Here is a 21107-nt window from a genome sequence, read left to right as displayed (position 1 = left end):
CACAGAAGCTCAATGAGATCACTTGGCACCGGGAGGCTGGCAAGGGAGTGATGGACACTGGGGAGGGAGTGAGTGATGGACACTGGGGAGGGAGTGAGTGATGGACGCTGGGGAGGGAGCGAGTGATGGACACTGGGGAGAGAGCGAGCTGAGGGACACTGGGGAGGGAGTGAGTGATGGACGCTGGGGAGGGAGTGAGTGATGGACACTGGGGAGAGAGCGAGCTGAGGGACACTGGGGAGAGAGCGAGTGATGGACGCTGGGGAGGGAGTCAGTGATGGACGCTGTCCTCTTCCTCACTTCCATCATCAATTTGGCATGAGGCAACCCAAAGCTGTGAAGCAATCTTGCTGCTTCTCTCTATCCCATCTGGCCAAACCTCCTCTAATTCTGCTCTTGCCCTCGTTCTGAACTTTCATCTTTCTCTTGTTTCTCTCTAAACTCCAGTCCCACCCTCTCCAAGCTCATCTTGTCCATCAGATCCACTCCAATTCCCTCGATTCTATACCCACATTTTAAGGCAAGGATAGAACATAGAACATAGAACAGTACAGCACAGAACAGGCCCTTCGGCCCACGATGTTGTGCCGACCTTCATCTGAAACCAAGATCAAGCTATCCCACTCCCTACCATCCTGGTGTGCTCCATGTGCCTATCCAATAACTGCTTAAATGTTCCTAAAGTGTCTGACTCCACTATCACTGCAGGCAGTCCATTCCACACCCCAACCACTCTCTGCGTGAAGAATAAATAGATAGATAAATTTTTGAACAGTAAAGGAATTAAGGGTTATGGTGAGTGGGCGGGTAAGTGGAGCCGAGTCCACAAAAAGATCAGCCATGATCTTATTGAATGGCGGAGCAGGCTCGAGGGGCCAGATGGCCTACTCCTGCTCCTAGTTCTTATGTTCTTAAACCACTGAGTTGCCAATTGCTCCTCCCGCTTCCCACCTTACCTGCTCTGGTTCATATTTCTCTCTCTTCAGGTGTTGTCTGTCTCTCCTTTAAATCTGTTGTGATCACCCCCTCCTCAAAAACCAACCATCCTCGCGAACTACCAGCCCCTCTCCAACCTCCCTCTCCTTCCCAAGCTCCCTGAATGTGTTGTTATCTCCAAACCTACCCCCACCTTTCCTCAAACTCCATGTTTAATCCCTGCAATCAGGTTTCTGCCTCAGGCCTGTGTGAGTGTGACAAAGGGAAAAACTTTCCCTCCCGCATGGCTCCTATCCAATCGGAGTCAGAGAATCACTCGCAATGGCTGCCCTTGCTACTCCCACAGCTTGACCTCTCGTGTCCTCAAGGATCTACCCTCACTGTCGATCCCAGGATGAGCTCCCAATCACATATTCACACTACAATCAGTTATATCCAGCTCTGTTACATTGCCCTATCTCAGCTCCAGCTGCCACTCAAATCCTCATCCGTTCCTTCACTCGCCTCGACTCTCTCATATCCCATCCTCTGTAACTTTCCAGCTCATCCAGAACTCGGGCATTCACACGCTAACCCACTCCAAGTGCCGTTCCTACTGCTCCTGTCACCAGCACAGGCTTTCTGTCAAGGGAGAATTTAAATCTCTCATCCGTGTTTTCAAAGCCATCCACCTCCCTACGTCCCTATCTCCTTAGCTCCCTCCCTACCTCCCAATCTCCCTCCCTCCCTTTCTCCCGATCTCCCTATCTCCTCACCTCCTTACCTTTCTACCTATCTCCCTATCTGCCTCCCTATCTCCTCCAGGCTCAGCAAGGCCGGGTGATGGCTCAATACCCCATAGGGATGGAGTGGGAGGGGGCAGGTGAGTCTGTTCACCGTAATTGGAGGGGGGGGGGGTGGTCTGTTCCCAGTTAAGGGGGGAGGGGTCTGTTCCCAGTGAGGTGGGGGGGGGGGGGGTGTGAGGGGGTGTATGGGGGGGTCCATGACCAGTCAGGCACTGCCAACTGTTGCAGCACCTTGTCAAGTCTGTGTGGGTGAGCCGGCTTCTGAGAAATGCTGTATGGTGCGGAGCTGAATAACACACATGACCCTTGTCCCTATTGGCCCAGCACTGTAAATCCCACATTCCCCTTCCAACATCCCCACACAGCTCCATGGCCAAATCCATCCAGTAAATCGCAACCCTATCCAATAATTATATTACCAGAGAAATATAAATCCATCAAACTGAAGCAGGGAAATGTAAATCGAAAGCAGGTACGCGATCCGGAAACTGACTCTGTGGCACACATTAAAATACCATCTGCTCAAAAACACAGACCACAGCCTGAAAAACCTCAACAACCCACACAACAGGTCACAGGGAGTGAAAGAGAAGCTAAGAGAGAAAGCTTTACTCTGTATCTAACCCCGTGCTGTACCTGTCCTGGGAGTGTTTGATGGGGGACAGTGTAGAGGGAGCTTTACTCTGTATCTAACCCCGTGCTGTACCTGTCCTGGGAGTGCTTCATGGGGACAGTGTAGAGGGAGCTTTACTCTGTATCTAACCCCGTGCTGTACCTGTCCTGGGAGTGTTTGATGCCCACAGTAAGAGTTTTAACAACACCAGGTTAAAGTCCAACAGGTTTATTTGGTAGCAAACACCATTAGCTTTCGGAGCGCTGCTCCTTCGTCAGATGGAGTGGAAATCTGCTCTCAAACAGGGCACAGAGACACAAAATCAAGTTACAGAATACTGATTAGAATGCGAATCCCTACAACCAACCAGATCTTAAAGATACAGACAATGTGGGTGGAGGGAGCATTAAGCACAGGTTAAAGAGATGTGTATTGTCTCCAGACAGGACAGCCTGCAAGTCCAGGAGGCAAGCTGTGGGGGTTACTGATAATGTGACATAAATCCAACATCCCGGCTCCGGAGGAGATGCCGTAGCTTCTCCGCTCCGGGGAAGTACTGGACAACGAAGGGTACTCTGTCCACCGAGTCCCGTGTTTGTCTTCTGAGGAGGTCAGTACGGTTTTTCGCTGTGGCGCATCGGAACTGTTGATCAATGAGTCGAGCGCCATATCCTGTTCTTATGAGGACATCTCCAGCTTCCACCCTAAACACGTTAAAGAAGCCATCCCCTACGGACAAGCCCTCCGTATACACAGGATCTGCTCGGATGAGGAGGATCGCAACAGACACCTCCAGACGCTGAAAGATGCCCTCATAAGAACAGGATATGGCGCCCGACTCATCGATCAACAGTTCCGACGCGCCACAGCGAAAAACCGCACCGACCTCCTCAGAAGACAAACACGGGACACGGTTCGTCGTCCAGTACTTCCCCGGAGCGGAGAAGCTACGGCATCACCTCCGGAGCCTTCAACATGTCATTGATGAAGACGAACATCTCGCCAAGGCCATCCCCACACCCCCACTTCGTGCCTTCAAACAACCACACAACCTCAAACAGACCATTGTCCGCAGCAAACTACCCAGCCTTCAGGAGAACAGTGACCACGACACCACACAACCCTGCCACAGCAACCTCTGCAAGACGTGCCGGATCATCAACACGGATGCCATCATCTCACATGGGAACACCATCTACCAGGTACACGGTACCTACTCTTGCAACTCGGCTCACAGTGGTGAGCACTGCTGACTCATAGCGCCAGGGACCTGGGTTCAATTCCCGACTTGGGTCACTGTCTGTGTGGAGTTTGCATGTTCTCCCCGTGTCTGTGTGGGTTTCCTCCGGGTGCTCTGGTTTCCTCCCACAGTCCTAAAGACGTGCTGGTTTGGGTGGATTGGTCATGCTAAATTCTCCCTCAGTGTACCCGAACAGGCGCCAGAGTTGTGACTAGGGGATTTTCACAGTAACTTCATTGCAGTGTTAATGTCAGACTACTTGTGACACTAATAAATAAATAAACTTAAACATTAAAATTAGGGATGGGCAACAAACACTGGGCCTGGGCAGCGATGCCCATGTCCCGGGATTGATTGAATAAACACTAACACGATAACACACAGGTGCAGCACTTGATGCATCTTCCTCCTCTCACCATAAACTCCAACTCACCTCGGCTTCTCCTCAACTCACCCCCACACACCGAGTTTCACCATCCATTTGGGGATCCTTAAACTTCACCCAAATATTCAACAGGTTGTCCCAGTTAACAGCGGCAGGTTGTCCCGGTAACCAGAAGCAGGTTGTTCTGGTAACCAGCGGCAGGTTGTCGCGGTAACCAGCGGCAGGTTGTCACGGTAATCAGTGGCAGGTTGTCCCGGTAACCAGCAACAGATTGTCCCGGTAACCAGCGGCAGGTTGTCCTGGTAACCAGCGGCAGGTTGTCCTGATAACCAGCGGCTGGTTGTCCTGATAACCAGTGGCTGGTTGTCCTGGTAACCAGCGGCAGGTTGTCCTGGTAACCAGCGGCAGGCTGTCCTGGTGACCAACGGCAGGTTGTCCTGGTAACCAGCGGCAGGTTGTCCTGGTAACCAGCGGCAGGTTGTCCTGAAAGACAGTGGCAGGTTGTCCTGGTAACCAGCGGCAGGTTGTCCCGGTAACCAGCAGCAGGCAGTGATAATCACAGACAGAGCGAGGATGCATTGAGACCGTCTTCAGGAATAATCTTGCCCGTCAGGGATGGAGGACAGGAACAGTCGGGATTTAGTTAGATTGGGATTGTGGGATTGAGAGAAGGCTTTTCCTGTCTGGCTGCCCTTTCTCCTCTCAGTCACCAGATACAATTTGTGGGATCGCACCATGCAGATTCTAACAGTAAACGCACTCTGTATGTGGCAGCAGGCCTGCACTCGCACAAGGTCAGCAACTCCAGCAGTGAGGCTTCACTTAGCATTGAGCAAACTGTCAGCAATCTGACCTCTGAACCCTGACCCAAGCAATCTACCCTCTGACCCAATACCTAGCAATTTGATGTCCGACTCCTGACCTGGGCAATGTGACCTCCAACCCTTGGCCCTAGCAATTCAAACTCTGAAGCCTGAAGATAATGAAGGCCATGTGATTAACCCCAGTGTGGGCAGAGTGTGTGGGAGGGGTACGAGGTGAGGGGGACACGGGTTGGAATTGAGCTGGGAGGCAATCTGCCAGGTGCAAGTACCAACTGGCACAACCACGGGGAGAACAGCTCACACGTTTGAAAAGGACCCAACAATACGGAAGATAAATCAATAAATGAAGCGTAAAGGAGAACATGCTCCTGTCTACATCGTAAGAAATTTCACAACACCAGGTTAAAGTCGAACAGGTTTATTTGGTAGCAAACGCCACTAGCTTTCGGAGCGCTGCTCCTTCGTCAGGTGAGTGGGAGTTCTGATCACAAACACAGAACAGATCTCCCACTCATCTGACGAAGGAGCAGTGCTCCGAAAGCTAGTGGCGTTTCCTACCAAATAAACCTGTTGGACTTTAACCTGGTGTTGTGAGACTTCTGACTGTGTTTACCCCAGTCCAATGCATCTCCACCATCCTGTTTACATCAACAGGGACAAAGTAGAACGGGTCGAGAGCTTCACATTTTTAGATATCTGGATCACCAACAACCTGTCCTGGTCCCCATGCCGACACTATAGTTAAGAAAGCCCCACCAACGCCACTACTTTCTCAGAAGACTAAGGAAATTTAGCATGTCAGTTACGACTCTCACCAACTAAAAGCCAAAAGAGTAACTAGGGAGAGAATGGGGCCTGTTAAGGATCAACAAGGTCATCTATGTGCGGATCCACAAGAGATGGGTGAGATCCTAAATGAATATTTCTCATCAGTATTTACTGTTGAGAAAGGCATGGCTGTTAGGGAACTTGGGGACATAAATAGTGATTTTTTTTTCATAGAAACCCTACAGTACAGAAAGAGGCCATTGTGCCCATCGAGTCTGCACCAACCACAATCCCACTCAGGCCCTACCCCCATATCCCTACATATTTTACCCACTAATCCCTCTAACCTACACATCTCAGGACACTAAGGAGCAATTTAAGCATGGCCAATCAACCTAACCCACACATCTTTGGACTGTGGGATGTCTTGAGGAGTGTACATATTACAGAGAAGAGGTGCTAGAAGTCTTAAAGCGCATCAAGGTAGATAAATCCCCAGGACCTGATGAAGTGTATCCCAGGACATTGTGGGAGGCTAGGAAGGAAATTGCAGGTCCCCTAGCCGAGATATTTGAATCATCGACAGTCACAGGTGAGGTGCCTGAAGATTGGAGGGTGGCAAATGTTGTGCCTTTGTTTAAAAAGGGCTGCAGGAAAAAGCCTGGGAACTGCAGGCCAGTGAGCCTCAGATCTGTGGTGGGTAAATTGTTGGAAGGTATTTTGAGAAACAGGATCTACAGGCATTTAGAGAGGCAAGGACTGATTAGGGACAGTCAGCATGGCTTTGTGAGTGGAAAATCATGTCTCACAAATTTGATTGAATTTTTTGAAGGGGTAACCAAGAAGGTAGATGAGGGCAGTGCAGTTGATGTTGTCGACATGGACTTCAGCAAGGCCTTTGATAAAGAACCGCATGGTAGGTTGTTGCATAAAGTTAAATCTCACGGGATCCAGGGTGAGGTATCTAAATGGATACAAAATTGGCTTCTTGACAGAAGCCAGAGGGTGGTTGTAGAGGGTTGTTTTTCAAACTGGAGACCTGTGACCAGCGATGTGCCTCAGGAATTGGTGCTGGGTCCACTCTTATTTGTCATTTATATTCATGATTTGGATGAGAATATAGGGGGCATGGTTAGAAGTTTGCAGATGACACCAAGATTGGTGGCATTGTGGACAGTAAAGAAGGTTATCTCGGATTGCAACGGGATCTTGATCAATTGGGCCAGTGGGATGACGAATGGCAGATGGAGTTTAATTTAGATAAATGCGAGGTGATGCATTTTGGTAGATCGAACCGGAGCAGGACTTACTCAGTTAATGGTAGGGCATTGGGGAGAGTTACAGGACAAAGAGATCTAGGGGTACATGTTCATAGCTCCTTGAAAGTGGAGTCACAGGTGGACAGAGTGGTGAAGAAGGCATTCGGGATGCTTGGTTTCATTGGTTAGAACATTGAATACAGGAGTTGGGACGTCTTGTTGAAGTTGTACAAGACATTGATAAGGCCACACTTGGAATACTGTGTACAGTTCTGGTCACCCTATTATAGAAAGGATATTATTAAACTAGAAAGAGTGCAGAAAAGATTTACTAGGATGCTACCGGGACTTGATAGTTTGAGTCATAAGGAGAGGCTGGATAGACTGGGACTTTTTTCTCTGCAGCGCAGAAGGCTGAGGGGTGATCTTATAGAAGTCTATAAAATAATGAGGGGCATAGATCAGCTTGAAAATCAATATCAAGGTAGGGGAGTCTAAAACTAGAGGGCATAGGTTTAAGGTGAGAGGGGAGAGATGCAAAAGGGTCCAGAGGAGCAATTTTTTCACACAGAGGGTGGTGAGTGTCTGGAACAAGCTGCCAGAGGTAGTAGTAGAGGCGGATTCAATTTTGTCTTTTAAAAAGCATTTAGACGGTTAAATGGGTAAGGTAGGTATAGAGGGATATGGGCCAAATGCGGGCAATTGGGACAAGCTTAGGGGCTTACAAAAAAGGGGCGGCATGGACAAGTTGGGCCGAAGGGCCAGTTTCCATGCTGTAAACCTCTATGACTTTTACAGATGCACCATAGAAAGCATTCTTTCTGGTTGTATCACAGCTTGGTATGTCTCCTGCTCTGCCCAAGACCACAAGGAACGACAAAAAGTCATGAATGTAGCCCAATCCATCACGCAAACCAGCCACCCACCCATTGACTCTGTCTACACTTCCCGCTGCCTCGGCAAAGCAGCCAGTATAATTAAGGACCCCACACACCTCGGACATTCTCTCTTCCATCTTCTTCCGTCGGGAAAAAGATACAAAAGTCTGAGGTCACGTATCAACCAACTCAAGAACAGCTTCTTCCCTGCTGCCATCAGACTGTTGAATGGACCTACCTTGCATTAAGTTGATCTTTCTCCACATCCTAGCTATGACTGGAACACTACATTCTGCACTCTCTCCTTTCCTTCTCTATGAACGGTATGCTTTGTCTGCATAGCACGCAAGAAACAATACTTTTCACTGTATACTAATACACATGACAATAATAAATCAAATCAAACCAATAAATCAGAGAGACCGGAGCGACTGTTCGAAACAACTCGGAGTAAACGAGAACGGGTGAAGCTCATTTACAAACATATCCCCACCAGTACATCCTGAGGCCTTGTTCATCGTGGCCGGGGACTTCAATCAGGCCAAGCTCAAGAGTGTACTACCAAGTGACCACCAACATGTCTCCTGTTCCACCAGAGGCCCAAACATCCTCGACCACTGCTACACAAATATCAAACATGCCGACCACTCTATCGCCCACCCACACTCTGGCAAATCAGACCACAAGTCTGTGCTCCTGCTCCCGGCTTACAAGCAAAAACTGAAGCGGGAGAATCCATCAAAAAAAGTCATGCAATGTTGGTCTGAGGAGTCGATGATCTCTTACGGGGCTGCTTAGAGTTAGTGGACTGGTCAGTATTTAAAAATTCTGCAACCAGCCTGAACGAGTACGCCACGACAGTAACTGACTTCATTAGTAAGTGTGTAGAAGGCAGTGTGCCAAAGAAGCAAATCTGCGTGCTTCCCAACCGGAAACCATGGATGAACAGGGACATCCACTGCCTGCTGAAGTCCAGGTCTGAGGCGTTCAAGTCAGGCGACCCTGACCTGTACAAGAAAGCCAGATATGATCTAAGGAGATCCATCAAAGTTGTCAAAAGATAGTACCGGACCATGCACCCCTGCGACTATGGCAAGGTCTGCAAGATCTAACAGGCGACAACATGAAGGCCTGTAAAATCGCCGGCTCCAACGCACTCCTCCCTGATGAGCTCAATGCATTCTATGCCCATTTGAGCAAGAGGTCAGCGAGGGCATGCCCTCCACCCTGGAAGTCTTGGATGAACCTGTATCTGGGGTCACCATTGCAAATGTCAGAGCAGCCTTCTCAAAGGTCAACCCATGGAAAGCGACTGGCCCGGATGGGGTACCCAGACAAGCACTCAGATCCTGCGCGGATCAGCTGGGGGGGGTATTCGCAGACATCTTCAACCTCTCTTTACAACAATCTGAGGTCCCTATCTGCTTCAAGAAGACAACTATCATCCCGGTACCAAAGAAAAACCAAGCAGCGTGCCTTAATGACTATCGGCCGGTGGCTCTGACATCCATCATTATGAAGTGCTTCGAAAGGTTAGTCATGGCATGAATCAATTCCAGCCTCCCGGACTACCTGGATCCACTACAGTTGGCCTACCGCCGCAACAGGTCCGCAGCAGACACCATCTCCCTGGCCCTGCACTCAACCCTGGAACACCGAGATAACAAAGACACCTGTATCAGACTCCTATTTATTGACTACAGCTCAGCCTTCAACACCATTATTCCAACAAAATATATCTCCAAACTCCGTGGCTTGGGCCTCGGTTCCTCCCTCTGCAACTGGATCCTGAACTTCCTAACCCATAGCCCACAATCAGCAACAACACGTCCTCCACGATCATCCTCAACACCGATGCCCCACAAGGCTGTGTTCTCAGCCCCCTACTATACTCCTTATACACCTATGACTGTGTGGCCAAATTCCCCTCCAACTCGATGTTCAAGTTTACTGATGACACCATCGTAGCGGGTCTTTTGAATGGACCTACCTTGCATTAAGTTGATCTTTCGCTACATGCTAACTATGGCTGGAACACTACATTCTGCACTCTCTCATTTCCTTCTCTATGAGTGGTATGCTCTGTCTTAATAGTGAGAAAAAACAATATTTTTCACTGTATACTAATAAATGTGACAATAATAAATCAAATACTATATCCCAGTGTTACAGTAACAGACCCATCCCCACCAGTACTGTACCCAATGTTATACAACAGACTCATCCCCACCAGTACTGTACCCCAGTGTTATACAGCGACAGACCCGTCCCAACCAGTGCTGCACCCCAGTGTTATACAGCGACAGACCCGTCCCCACCAGTGCTGCACCCCAGTGTTATACAGCGACAGACCCGTCCCCACCAGTGCTGCACCCCAGTATAATGCAGTGACAGACCCGTCCTCACCAAAGAACAAAGAAAATTAGAGCACAGGAACAGGCCCTTCGGCCCTCCAAGCCTGCACCAACCATGCTGCCCAACTTAACTAAAACCCCCTACCCTTCCGGGGACCATATCCCTTTATTCCCATCTCATTCATGTACTTGTCAAGACGCCCCTTAAAAGTCACTACCGTATCCGCTTCCACTACCTCCCCCGGCAACGAGTTCCAGGCACCCACTACTCTCTGTGTAAAAAATCTGCCTTGTACATCTCCTTTAAACCTTGCCCCTCGCACCTTAAACCTATGCCCCTAGTAATTGACTCTTCCACCCTGGGAAAAAGCTTCTGACTATCCACTCTGTCCATGCCTCTCATAATCTTGTAGACTTCTATCAGGTCTCCCCTCAACCTCTGTTGCTCCAGTGAGAACAAACCAAGTTTCTCCAACCTCTCCTCATAGCTAATGCCCTCCATACCAGGCAACATCCTGGTAAATCTTTTCTGTACCCTCTCCAAAGCCTCCACATCCTTCTGGTAGTGTGGCGACCAGAATTGAACACTATATTCACTAAGGTTCTATAAAGCTGCAACATGACCTGCCAATTTTTAAACCCCGGCTGATGAAGGCAAGCGTGCCGTATGCCTTCTTGACTACCTTTTCCACCTGCATTGCCACTTTCAGTGACCTGTGTACCTGTACACCCAGATCCCTTTGCTTATCAATACTCTTAAGGGTTCTGCCATTTACTGTATATTTCCTATCTGTATTAGACCTTCCAAAATGCATTACCTCACATTTGTCCGGATTAAACTCCATCTGCCATCTCTCCGCCCAAGTCTCCAACTGATCTACATCCTGCTGTATCCTCTGATGGTCCACATCGCTATCCGCAAATCCACCAACCTTTGTGTCGTCCGCAAACTTACTAATCAATCTAGTTACATTTTCCTCCAAATCATTTATATATATTACAAACAGCAAAGGTCCCAGCACTGATCCCTGAGGAACACCACTTGTCACAGCATTCCATTCAGAAATGCACCCTTCCACTGCTACCCTCTGTCTTCTTTGACTGAGCCAATTTTGTATCCACCTTGCCAGCTCACCTCTGATCCCATGCGACTTCACCTTCTGCACCAGTCTGCCATGAGGGACCTTGTCAAAGGCCTTATTGAAGTCCATGTAGACAACATCCACTGCCCTACCCTCATCAATCATCTTCATCACTTCCTCGAAAAACTCGATCAAATTCGTGAGACACGACATTCCCTTCACAAAACCATGTTGCCTCTCACTAATACGTCCACTTATTTCCAAGTGGGAATAAAGCCTGTCTCGAAGAATCCTCTCCAATAATTTCCCTACCACTGATGTAAGGCTCACCGGCCTGTAATTACCTGGATTATTCTTGCTACCCTTCTTAAACAAAGGAACAACATTGGCTATTCTCCAATCCTCTGGGACCTCCCCTGTAGCCAGTGAGGATACAAAGATTTCTCTCAAGGCCCCAGCAATTTCCTGTCTTGCCTCTCTCAGTATTCTGGGGTATATCCCATCAGGCCCTGGGGACTTGTCGACCTTAATGTTTCTCAAGAACCCCAATACCTCCTCCTTTTTGATCTCAACATGACTCAAACTATCTGCACATCCTTTTCCAGACTCATCATCCATCAAGTCCTTCTCTTTGGTGAATACTGACGCAAAGTACTAATTTAATACCTCGCCCATTTCCTCTGGCTCCACACATAGATTCCCTCCCTTGTCCTTGAGTGGGCCAACCGTTTCCCTGGCTACCCCCTTGCTCTTTATATACGTATAAAAAGCTTTGGGATTTTCCTTAATCCTGCTGGCCAATGCTTTTTCATGACACCTTTTGGCCCTTCTTACTCCTTGCTTAAGTTTCTACTTTCCTTGTATTCCACACTTGCTTTGTGTGTTCCCAGCCTCCTAGCTTTGACAAATGCTTCCTTTTTCTCTTTGACTAGGCTCACAATATCTCGTGTTATCCAAGGTTCCCAAAACTTGCCATACTTACCCTTCATCCTTGCAGGAATGTGCCGGTCCCTATCAACTTACACTTGAAAGCCTCCCATATGCCAGATGTTGATTTGTCTTCAAACATCTGCCCCCAATCTACATTCATCAGTTCCTGCCTAATATTGTTGGAATTAGCCTTCCCCCAATTTAGCACCTTAACTTGAGGACTACACTTATCTTTATCCATCAGTACCTTAAAGCTTACTGAATTGTGGTCACTGTTCCCGAACTGCTCCCCTACTGAAACATCGAACACCCGGCTGGACTCATTCCCCAATACCAGGTCCAGTATGGCCCCTTCCCTAGTTGGACTATCTACATACTGTTTCAGCAAGCCCTCCTGGATACTCCTTACAAACTCTGCCCCATCCATGCCCCGAGCACTAAGTACTGTACTCCAGAGTTATACAGTGACAGACCGCCCCCACCAGTACTGTACCCCAATCTTAAATAGTGACAGACCCATTCCCACCAGTACTGTACCTCAGTATTATACAGTGACAGACCCATCCCCACCAGTACTGTACCCCAGTATTATACAGCAACAGACCCATCCCCACCAGTACTGTACCCCAGTGTTACACACTGACAGACTCATCCCCACCAGTACTGTACCCCAGTGTTATACAGTGACAGACCCATCCCCACCAGTACTATACCCCAGTGTTATACAGCGACAGACCCGTCCCCACCAGTACTGTACCCCAGTGTTATACAGCGACAGACTCATCCCCACCAGTACTGTACCCCAGTGTTATACAGCGACAGACCCATCCCCACCAGTACTGTACCCCAGTGTTATACAGTGACAGACCCATCCGCACCAGTACTATACCCCAGTGTTACACACTGACAGACTCATCCCCACCAGTACTGAACCCCAGTGTTATACAGTGACAGACCCATCCCCACCAGTACTGTACCCCAGTGTTATTCAGTGACAGACCCATCCCCACCAGTGCTGTACCCCAGTATTATACAGTGACAGACCCATCCCCACCAGTACTGTACCCCAGTGTTATACAGCAACAGACCCATCCCCACCAGTACTGTACCCCAGTGTTATACAGCAACAGACCCATCCCCACCAGTACTGTACCCCAGTGTTATACAGCAACAGACCCATCCCCACCAGTACTGTACCCCAGTGTTATACAGCAACAGACCCGTCCCCACCAGTACTGTACCCCAGTGTTATACAGCAACAGACCCATCCCCACCAGTACTGTACCCCAGTGTTATACAGTGACAGACCCGTCCCCACCAGTACTGTACCCCAGTGTTGTACAGCAACAGACCCATCCCCACCAGTACTGTACCCCAGTGTTATACAGTGACACACCCGTCCCCACCAGTACTGTACCCCAGTGTTATACAGTGACACACCCGTCCCCACCAGTACTGTACCCCAGTGTTATACAGTGACAGACCCATCCCCACCAGTGCTGTACGCCAGTGTTATACACTGACAGACCCATCCCCACCAGTACTGTACCCCAGTATTATACAGTGACAGACCCGTCCCCACCGGTACTGTACCCCAGTATTATACAGCAACAGACCCATCCCCACCAGTACTGTACCCCAGTGTTATACAGTGACAGACCCATCCCCACCAGTACTGTACCCCAGTGTTATACAGTGACAGACCCGTCCCCACCAGTACTGTACCCCAGTGTTGTACAGCAACAGACCCATCCCCACCAGTACTGTACCCCAGTGTTATACAGTGACAGACCCATCCCCACCAGTACTGTACCCCAGTATTATACAGTGACAGACCCGTCCCCACCGGTACTGTACCCCAGTATTATACAGCAACAGACCCATCCCCACCAGTACTGTACCCCAGTGTTATACAGTGACAGACCCATCCCCACCAGTACTGTACCCCAGTATTATACAGCAACAGACCCATCCCCACCAGTACTGTACCCCAGTGTTATACAGTGACAGACCCATCCCCACCAGTACTGTACCCCAGTGTTATACAGTGACAGACCCGTCCCCACCAGTACTGTACCCCAGTGTTGTACAGCAACAGACCCGTCCCCACCAGTACTGTACCCCAGTGTTATACAGTGACAGACCCATCCCCACCAGTACTGTACCCCAGCATTGTACAGTGACAGACCCGTCCCCACCAGTACTGTACCCCAGTGTTGTACAGCAACAGACCCATCCGCACCAGTACTGTACCCCAGTGTTATACAGCGACAGACCCGTCCCCACCAGTACTGTACCCCAGTGTTATACAGTGACAGACCCGTCCCCACCAGTACTGTACCCCAGCATTGTACAGTGACAGACCCGTCCCCACCAGTACTGTACCCCAGCATTGTACAGCGACAGACCCGTCCCCACCAGTACTGTACCCCAGTGTTATACAGTGACAGACCCGTCCCCACCAGTACTGTACCCCAGCATTGTACAGTGACAGACCCATCCCCACCAGTACTGTACCCCAGCATTGTACAGTGACAGACCCGTCCCCACCAGCACTGTACTGCAGGTCCCCAGACACATCCCAGATTTTGTTGCGAACTGTGCAGGTTGCTGTTAGTCACAGTTGAAATGGGCAGAAGGTGAATATTGGAAGCGTTTGCTGTGTGGAATGGCAGGTGAGGCCTGCAGTGTTTACGGATAACACCTATGAGATAGATGTGGAGAATGAGGCACAGTTTAGCACGATGTGACCAGGACAGAACGAGGCAAACACTGATCATCACAGAGAGAGAGAGAGAGAAAGACATACTGCTATAGAGAGTGTCGATCCAGGAGAGTCGAGGCAAGCCCTGATGGCTGAGTGGCTCCATGTTGAGGGGTGATTTGCTTCAGTGTCGGATGCAGCAGCTGGTTACACCGTGCAGGCAGAGGAGAAACATCAGGGGAGAGAACAGCTCCCCAGCCCAGAGCGTGAGGAGGAGCTGAGACTGAGCTGCAAGTGAGCGTCAGCAACAAAGCCCAGTGACAGCTGCTGCCGTAGCAAACCCTCAGCTAGTGGCAAACAATGGGAGTGCTCCTTCCCAGTGCAACACTCCACTGCAGGCAATCCATCAAACAGCAGCACTGAGGCACCCAGCTAAACCCCCATTCACACAGGCAGCAGCTTACACCCAGAGTCAGAGCACAGCAGGATCCCAGAGACAGAGAGCACGCACAGCAAGATCCCAGAGACAGAGAGCGCAGAGCAAGGTCCCAGAGACAGAGAGCGCAGAGCAAGGTCCCAGAGTCAGAGAGCGCACAGCAAGATCCCAGAGACAGAGAGCGCAGAGCAAGATCCCAGAGACAGAGAGCGCAGAGCAAGGTCCCAGAGTCAGAGAGCGCACAGCAAGATCCCAGAGTCAGAGCACAGCGAGCTCCCAGAGACAGAGAGCACGCAAAGCAGGATCCCAGAGACAGAGAGCGCAGAGCAAGATCCCAGAGACAGAGAGCACGCACAGCAAGATCCCAGAGTCAGAGCACAGCAAGATCCCAGAGACAGAGAGCACGCACAGCAGGATCCCAGAGACAGAGAGCGCAGAGCAAGATCCCAGAGACAGAGAGCACGCACAGCAAGATCCCAGAGTCAGAGCACAGCGAGCTCCCAGAGACAGAGAGCACGCACAGCAGGATCCCAGAGACAGAGAGCGCAGAGCAAGGTCCCAGAGTCAGAGAGCGCACAGCAAGATCCCAGAGTCAGAGCACAGCGAGCTCCCAGAGACAGAGAGCACGCACAGCAGGATCCCAGAGACAGAGAGCGCAGAGCAAGATCCCAGAGACAGAGAGCACGCACAGCAAGATCCCAGAGACAGAGAGCGCAGAGCAAGATCCCAGAGTCAGAGAGCGCACAGCAAGATCCCAGAGTCAGAGCACAGCAAGATCCCAGAGACAGAGAGCACGCACAGCAAGATCCCAGAGACAGAGAGCGCAGAGCAAGGTCCCAGAGTCAGAGAGCGCACAGCAAGATCCCAGAGTCAGAGCACAGCAAGCTCCCAGAGACAGAGAGCACGCACAGCAGGATCCCAGAGACAGAGATCACACAGCAAGATCCCAGAGGCAGAGAGCACGCACAGCAAGATCCCAGAGACAGAGAGCGCACAGCAAGATCCCAGAGTCAGAGAGAGCACACAGCAAGATCCCAGAGTCAGAGATCACACAGCAAGATCCCAGAGTCAGAGAGCACACAGCAAGATCCCAGAGTCAGAGATCACACAGCAAGATCCCAGAGTCAGAGAGAGCACACAGCAAGATCCCAGAGTCAGAGATCACACAGCAAGATCCCAGAGTCAGAGAGCACACAGCAAGATCCCAGAGTCAGAGATCACACAGCAAGATCCCAGAGTCAGAGAGAGCGCACAGCAAGATCCCAGAGTCAGAGAGAGCGCACAGCAAGATCCCAGAGTCAGAGCGAGCACATCGAGATCCCAGTCTCAGAGAGCACACAGCAAGATCCCAAAGTCAGAGATCACACAGCAAGATCCCAGAGTCAGAGAGAGCGCACAGCAAGATCCTAGAGTCAGAGAGAGCACACAGCAAGATCCCAGGGGCAGAGAGCACAAAGCAAGATCGCAGAGTCAGAGAGCACACAGCGAGATCCCAGAGTCAGAGAGCGCATCAAGATCCCAGGGTCAGAGATCACACAGCAAGATCCCAGAGTCAGAGAGCACACAGCAAGATCACAGAGTCAGAGAGCACACAGCAAGATCCCAGAGTCAGAGATCACACAGCATGATCCCAGAGTCAGAGAGCGCACAGCAAGATCCCAGTGTCAAAGAGAGCACAGCAAGATCCCAGAGACAGAGAGCACGCACAGCAAGATCCCAGAGACAGAGAGCGCACAGCAAGATCCCAGAGTCAGAGAGAGCACACAGCAAGATCCCAGAGTCAGAGATCACACAGCAAGATCCCAGAGTCAGAGAGAGCACACAGCAAGATCCCAGAGACAGAGATCACACAGCAAGATCCCAGAGTCAGAGAGAGTGCACAGCAAGATCCCAGGGTCAGAGAGAGCGCACAGCAAGATCCCAGAGTCAGAGCGAGCACATCAAGATCCCAGTCTCAGAGAGCACACAGCAAGATCCCAGAGTCAGAGATCACACAGCAAGATCCCAGAGTCAGAGAGCACACAGCAAGATCCCAGAGTCAGAGATCACACAGCAAGATCCCAGAGTCAGAGAGAGCGCACAGCAAGATCCCAGAGTCAGGGAGCACAAAGCAAGATCGCAGAGTCAGAGAGCACACAGCAAGATCCCAGAGTCAGAGAGAGCGCATCAAGATCCCAGTGTCAGAGAGCACACAGCGAGATCCCAGTGTCAGAGAGCGCATCAAGATCCCAGGGTCAGAGAGCGCACAGCAAGATCCCAGAGTCGTCATTGTCTACAGGAACAGTGCCAGAAGACTGGAGGATAGCAAATGTTGTCCCCTTTTTCAAGAAGGGGAGTAGGGACAACCCTGGTAATTATAGACCGGTGAGCCTTACTTCTGTTGTGGGCAAAGTTTTGGAAAGGATTATAAGAGATAGGATTTATAATCATCTAGAAAGGAATAATTTGATTAGGGATAGTCAGCACGGTTTTGTGAAGGGTAGGTCGTGCCTCACAAACCTTATTGAGTTCTTTGAGAAGGTGACCAATGAGGTGGATGAGGGTAAAGCGGTTGATGTGGTGTATATGGATTTCAGCAAAGCGTTTGATAAGGTTCCCCACGGTAAGGTATTGCAGAAAATACGGACACATGGGATTGAGGGTGATTTAGTGGTTTGGATCAGGAATTGGCTAGCTGTAAGAAAACAGAGGGTGGTGGTTGATGGGAATTATTCATCCTGGAGTTGAGTTACTAGTGGTGTACCGCAAGGATCTGTTTTGGGGCCACTGCTGTTTGTCATTTTTATAAATGACCTGGATGAGGGCGTAGAAGGATGGATTAGTAAATTTGCGGATGACACTAAAGTCGGTGGAGTTGTGGACAGTGCGGAGGGTTGTTGCAGGTTACAGAGGGTCGTCGATAAGCTGCAGAGCTGGGCTGAGAGGTGGCAAATGGAGTTTAATGTGGAAAAGTGTGAGGTGATTCACTTTGGAAGGAGTAACAGGATTACAGAGTACTGGGCTAGTGGTAAGATACTTGGTAGTGTGGATGAACAGAGGGATCTGGGTGTCCATGTGCATAGATCCCTGAAAGTTGGTACCCAGGTTGATAGGGTTGTTAAGAAGGCGTACGGCGTGTTAGCTTTTATTGGTAGGGTAATTGAGTTTCGGAGCCAAGCGGTCATGTTGCAGCTGTACAAAACTCTGGTGCGGCCGCATTTGGAGTATTGTGTACAGTTCTGGTCGCCGCATTACAGGAAAGATGTGGAAGCGACGGAAAGGGTGCAGAGGAGATTTACCAGGATGTTGCCTGGTATGGTGGGAAGATCGTATGAGGAAAGGCTGAGGGGCTTGAGGTTGTTTTCGTTAGAGAGAGGAAGGTTAAGAGGTGACTTCATGAAGGTATACAAGATGATCAGAGGATTAGATAGGGTGGATAGTGAGAGCGTTTTTCCTCGGATGGTGATGGCTAACACGAGGGGACATAGCTTTAAATCGAGGGGTGAGAGAAATAGAACATAGAACATAGAACATTACAGCGCAGTACAGGCCCTTCGGCCCTCGATGTTGCGCAGACCAGTGAAACCAATCTAAAGCCCATCTAACCTACACTATTCCAATATCATCCATATGTTTATCCAATAACCATTTGAATGCTCTTAATGTTGACGAGTCCACTACTGCTGCAGGCAGGGCATTCCACGCCCTTACGACTCTGAGTAAAGAACCTACCTCTAACATCTGTTTTATAACCCATCCTTCTTTGCCCTCATCCAGGTCATTTATAAAAATGACAAACAGCAGTGGCCCCAAAACAGATCCTTGCGGTACACCACTAGTAACTGAACTCCAGGATGAATATTTCCCATCAACCACCACCCTCTGTCTTCTTACAGCTAGCCAATTCCTGATCCAAACCACTAAATCACCCTCAATCCCATGTGTCCATATTTTCTGCAAAAGCTTACGATGGGGAACCTTATCAAACGCTTTGCTGAAATCCATATACACCACATCAACCGCTTTACCCTCATTCACCTCTTTGGTCACCTTCTCAAAGAACTCAATAAGGTTTGTGAGGCACGACCTACCCTTCACAAAACCGTGCTGACTATCCCTAATCAAATTATTCCTTTCTAGGTGATTATAAATCCTATCTCTTATAATCCTTTCCAATACTTTGCCCACAACAGAAGTAAGGCTCACCGGTCTATAATTACCAGGGTTGTCCCTACTCCCCTTTTTGAACAAGGGGACAACATTTGCTATCCTCCAGTCTTCTGGCACTGTTCCAGTAGACAATGACGACACAAAGATCAAAGCCAAAGGCTCTGCAATCTCCTCTCTAGCCTCCCAGAGAATCCTACGATAAATCCCATCCGGCCCAGGGGACTTATCTATTTTTACCCTTTCCAGAATTGCTAACATCTCCTCCTTATGAACCTTAATCCCATCCAGTCCAACAGCCTGCATCTCAGTACTCCCCTCGAGACTGTCCCTCTCCAGTGCGAATACTGATGAAAAATATTCATTTAGTGCCTCTCCTATCTCTTCAGACTCCACGCACAACTTCCCACTACTGTCCTTGACTGGCCCTAATCTTACCCTAGTCATTCTTTTACTCCTGACATATCTATAGAAAGCTTTAGGGTTTTCCTTGATCCTACCTGCCAAAGACTTCTCATGTCCCCTCCTGGCGCTTCTTAACTCTCTCTTTAGGTCCTTCCTGGCTAACTTGTAACTCTCAAGTGCCCTAACTGAGCCTTCACGTCTCATCTTAACATAAGTCTCCTTCTTCCTCTTCACAAGAGATTCAACTTCTTTAGTAAACCACGGTTCCCTCACACGTCTGCTTCCTCCCTGCCTGACAGGTACATATTTATCAAGGACGCGTAGTCGCTGTTCCTTGAACAAGTTCCACATTTCAATTGTGCCCATCCCCTGCAGTTTCCTTCCCCAACCTATGTCAGCTAAATCTCGCCTCATCGCATCATAATTTCCTTTCCCCCAGCTATAACTCTTGCCCTTTGGTATATACCTATCCTTTTCCATTGCTAAGGTAAACGTAATCGAATTGTGGTCACTGTCACCAAAGTCCTCACCTACCTCCAAATCTATCACCTGGCCTGGTTCATTACCCAGTACCAAATCCAATGTGGCCTCGCCTCTTGTTGGCCTATCTACATACTGTGTCAGGAAACCCTCCTGCACACATTGGACAAAAACCGACCCCTCCAAAGTACTCGAACTATAGCTTTTCCAGTCAATATTTGTAAAGTTAAAGTCCCCCATAACAACTACCCTGTTACTTTCGCTCCTATCCAGAATCATCTTTGCAATCCTTTCCTCTACATCTCTGGAACTTTTCGGAGGCCTATAGAAAAGAAGTAAGGCTCACCGGTCTATAATTACCAGGGTTGTCTCTACTCCCCTTCTTGAGCAAGGGGACAACATTTGCTTTCCTCCAGTCTTCTGGCCCTATTCCTGTAAGAAGTCTCACAACACCAGGTTAAAGTCCAACAGGTTTATTTGGTAGCAAATACCATAAGCTTTCGGAGCACTGCTCCTTCGTCAGATGGAGTGGAAATGTGCTCTCAAACAGTGCAGACAGACAAAATCAAGTTGCAGAATACTGATCAGAATGCGAATCCTACAGCCAGCCAGGTCTTAAAGGTACAGACAATGTGGGTGGAGGGAGCATTAAACACAGGTTAAAGAGATGTGTATTGTCTCCAGACAGAACAGCTAGTGAGATTCTACAAGCCCAGGAGGCAAGCTGTGGGGGTTAGACGGTACATACTCTTGCAACTCGGCCAACATTGTCTACCTGATACGCAGTAAGAAGTTTAACAACACCAGGTTAAAGTCCAACAGGTTTATTTGGTAGCAAAAGCCACACAAGCTTTCGAGGCTCTGAGCCCCTTCTTCAGGTGA

The 21107-nt window shown here is 49.4% G+C and overlaps 1 protein-coding gene across 1 annotated transcript in view; it reads right to left on the bottom strand.

Moving 5' to 3' along the window:
- Positions 1 to 21107, bottom strand: part of LOC144488221 (uncharacterized) — a gene marked incomplete at its 3' end in the record, with an annotated part of 89178 nt that overhangs the window by 46119 nt on the left and 21952 nt on the right. The window lies entirely within an intron of this gene.

This window comes from Mustelus asterias, unplaced genomic scaffold, assembly GCF_964213995.1.
Source record: "Mustelus asterias unplaced genomic scaffold, sMusAst1.hap1.1 HAP1_SCAFFOLD_1381, whole genome shotgun sequence".
NCBI lineage: Eukaryota > Metazoa > Chordata > Chondrichthyes > Carcharhiniformes > Triakidae > Mustelus > Mustelus asterias.
Note: the sequence above shows the minus strand (reverse complement) of the source record. Positions and strands in the feature narration are given on the sequence as shown.